Source organism: Haliaeetus albicilla, chromosome 8, assembly GCF_947461875.1.
Source record: "Haliaeetus albicilla chromosome 8, bHalAlb1.1, whole genome shotgun sequence".
Taxonomy (NCBI): Eukaryota; Metazoa; Chordata; class Aves; order Accipitriformes; family Accipitridae; genus Haliaeetus; species Haliaeetus albicilla.
In genome coordinates, this window is record NC_091490.1 from 17,222,727 (window position 1) to 17,227,156 (window position 4,430).

Sequence of the window (4,430 nt, forward strand, 5' to 3'; positions counted from 1 at the left end):
ACAAAATGCTATGTTTATTCTGCCAGAAGAGGGAGGCAAGATTGCAGCAGTCTCTACACGTAAAACCATCCTTTTCCTATCGCTTTTAAATGAAGTAGATTAACCTGCCATAAAAGTATTATGATATGTTAATCAGGTATTTGATCTGGTCTGTCAAACACTTAAACAAAAAAGGCCTGTCTATAAGTCAGTTCCCTCCTGGAAACAATATTATCGTTCTCAATAAAACCAGAATTTTAAAGACACTAGATTTCTCTGAGCGGGAATGATTTACTTATCGCTAGGATGATATTCCTTTGGCCTGTTAATAGCTGTAAAAGCCCTTATCCAAAGGTTGCAAGCCAACAGCATTACATCAAGAATCCTGAGTGAGGGGTGCAGATAGGTGTGGATGGCAATAGAACTCCACCTTCAAACCTTTGGGAGATTTACCACTGAGTGACAGCTGCTACATGATTACCATTCAGCCAGAAGTACACAAGAAAATATTCTGAACCCAAATGCATAGCAGGGTGACCTGCATGACTGCAATAAATCAATGTTTTTGACTGCTTGACTTCCCCATCAGTGGACATCAACACAGTGTTCTCACTTCTCTGGCCTTAAGTAACATGCTTGGGCTATGTCAGCCTTAAAAAGATCCACAGGAAGCTTTCGTTGAAAAAGCAAAGAAATCTGTATGAAATCATTGCGTCTAATTCACGCCCCGCACAATCCTTTCCTATCAGGCCCTGCTTTGATCCCTGTTTGTGCTGGCCAGCTCTAGGCCTCCCAGCGCAGTGAGGGCTGTACACAGATGTTATGCTGCTAAACAGCTTGTCAGCAGAGGAAGCCAGGTCACTTTTCCTGTAGGAAAATTTTCCTGTTGACAAAATCAACAAAGTGATTTTGTCACAAAAAGTCTAATCTGGCTCTTCTCCGAGGCAGGATGCTGGACACTACTCTAGCAGAAGACATTTTGAGCTGCATGATAATGGTCCCTCCTTAAACTTTTCTCAAAAATCCAAGTGTTGATTTCATTCACTGTTCATCAGATGAAAGGACTAATCAAAAGAAATGCTGTGCTAGCAACCTACCACACACTCTCCTGAGGAAGCTCAATGGAAGCTATGTGTCTTCTATAAAGATATCCCTTAAGGAGGCAGGTATCCAGAGAGAAATTTTTAAGTTCCTGTGCTCTTACTGGAAAGACTCCATCGTACAATAGGATTTATAGCAGTTTTTGCGCCATAGAGAGGAAACATAAAGTTCTTCGATCAGCCTTAAGCCGCTAATATTAAGCTACTTGGGAGACAGGATTAAAGGGGGTAGGGCCCCAAGTAGCCCTAAGACTTAGGCTTCTGCTTTAAATTCTGTGTTCCCATACATTAACAAATCTAAAGCACATGATAAGATAATGATCTTCTACTTCAAATCCTTTCTTTCTCAAAACCAGCAAGATATGAGGCCCTGATGTGTTACTGTCCATTTTATTACAGATAAAGAATTGCAGGAGCGGGAGTTCAGGTCAAGTCAACTCTTTAAGGTCTGCCAATTTCAGGACTCTACATGCTTACAATTTAACCTAATTAAAGCTCTGAAATTATGATTGAATATGGAAATGCACTGGCTAGGAAGTGAATCTGCCAATCTCAACGCACTTTGTTTCTCATAACTCCAAAATCCTGTCCCATTAGGAAATGCATGCAGCGGTATACACTGCACTGACAAGGAGCACCATACAGATTTAAATGCTGTCTGACTGCTAAATTGCATTTTAAAATGCGATTTGGAAAGGCACCACTGAGGGCAAAGCTGGTGGAAGAGAGGAAACCAGCGACAGTGGGATCTGTTCCCCGGAGCCCGACTCCTCCTGCCTGCCCGACGCCTGCCTGGCCAGCCAAGGCGCCTCACATAGCACACAGCTTACGAGGGGTGGAGAGCATACTAGTCCTTAGCCTAATGCCTCATTAAATCCTGGCTATCTTCTGTGTGTGCTAACCAGTAAATAACTGCTGGATGCATGTTAAGTTGCACATATCCTGCTGGCAGAGTGTCTCTGCACCCAGCTATAAATGACAGAACAAACTGACCCAAAAGCAGGGCCACAGCAATCACACTTAAGCCATTCCTGGAAAACACCACAGAAAAAGATCTAATTCATTATTTAACATGGGTAGCAAATAAAGCAATATACAGATACTGGGGAAAAATGGGACCATTGCAGGCAGCTTTGATTTGATTTACAAAAAGAACACTAGTATCAGTTCAGCCACAGGCTCTCTTATGTACCTGGGATCATACTGAGTCAGCTTTTGTGAAAAATGACCACAAGATCTCATCAAAACCAAAAAAACCTGCAACACATACAATGTGTAACATTTGACTACGTATCTTAGTAAGTCTATGGTAAAAAATGTCTTCTTATTAGGAAATCTTCTATATACAGTGGGATAGAGAATACTAGCATTTTAATCTTATTTTTTTCTCTACTCTGTTCTTACCCAGCTAAAAATCTCTTTAAGACTTCCTACTGGGTGAGCTCATCATTGAAAGCATGGTCAAACTTTTACACAGAATCTCTGATTTCTACTGCTCTCCTGGCCAAGGACTTTCTGAGCAGCAGAAGAGAAACCTTCCTGCTTGCTAAGGGTCCTGCGAATGAACACTACCAGACTGGAAACATAATCATGTAAGCAAGTGCAGTACAGACTGGTAACTGTTGTTTTGATAGTTTTTCTGTACATATTTGCAGCAGTAAGATGTTTCATCTGACCATCTGTATTTGAAAACTGCAACAGCATATTAAGCATTTTGGGGGGAAATGCTAAATCAAAATCTCATTTGAAAAAAGGTTGAGAGGTGAGATGCTGGTAACACCATCATTATCAAGGGCTTCTGAAATAGTCTAGAGATGAAAATTCCCAGAAAAGCAAGCATAATGAGTCTGTTTCTTCCCAGAAAATTGAGTGCCACTTTGCTATGTGATGCAGACAGTAAAAATAAGTTGCTTTAAAGAAAATATTAGAATCCCAAAATACAGTCAACTCAGTACAGCTGTAACCAAGAATTCTGCAGCATGACACACGGCTTTCTATGTTGTAAAATGAACAAGGCAAGAACTACTTTAGCTGTTATTTTACACCATGACTGAAAACACAAGCAGCAATCTAGAGTAAATGCGAGATCCTTAGGTAGTTAGAAAAAGAATTCATTCTTTATTAAAAAAAAAAAAGACAGCAACTTCTGTCTCTAAATGAACTAAAAGGATTTAAAATGCAACTAACATGATCAGCTAACACCAATTCAAAAAGGAACTGAGGAAAAAATAAGTGATCTTTGTGACTGGTAGCTCTATTGCTACCATGCAAAAAAAAAAAAAAAAAAAAAAATCAGTAATGGAGAGCCATAAAAACATCACCATCATTTGGAAAATGCTGTCTATATTTTTTAAGATATTCCTAAGACTTCAGAGATGAAGAATGTATATTCCAGTGATTGAATATGAAGAAAAGGAAAGAAAGTCTAGATTAATAGAATGGAAACTATGGGTTGAGCTGAAAAAAATACAAGTTTCTGATTTTATAAGTTAAATCAGTTCACATATAGTTTGATGTACCTTAAATTTATTCTGTTCGTAGACATTTGGGGTAAATAGGTACCTGAAGCTGTCAGCAACTTTAATAATTCCAGATCTATTCTTTCCTGCCTGTGTCGAAAGAAAAAAAAAAAAAGAGAGAGAGAAAAAAAATCTAATTTCCTGGTGTCATGGTTTAACCCCAGCCAGCAACTAAGCACCACGCAGCTGCTCGCTCACATCCCCCAACCAACGGGATGGGGGAGAGAATTGGAAAAAAAAGTAAAACTTGTGGGTTGAGATAAGAACAGTTTAAGAGAACAGAAAGGAAGAAAATAATGATGATGATGATAATGTTACAATAATATTAATAAAATAATTGGAATATAGAGAAAAAGTGATGCACAATGCAATTGCTCACCACTTGCCGACCAATGCCCAGTTAGTTTCCAAGCAGCGATCTGCCCCCCCTGGACAACTCCTCCCAGTTTATATACTGGGCGTGACGTCACATGGTATGGAATACCCCTTTGGCCAGTTTGGGTCAGCTCTCCTGGCTGTGTCCCCTCCCAACTTCTTGTGCCCCTCCAGCCTTCTTGCTGGCTGGGCATGAGAAGCTTAAAAATCCTTGACTTAGTCTAAACATGACTTCGCAACAATTGAAAACATCAGTGTGTTATCAACATTCTTCTTATACTGAATCCAAGACATAACACTATACCAGCTACTAGGAAGAGAATTGACTCTATTGCAGCCAAAACCAGGACACCCGGATGGCAAAAGACAGGCTGAAATCAAGTTACTCTACATCTTTGTATCATTTATCAATGAAATGCATATAATTTTTAAAACCTTTTAAAAACCAGTCATGGAC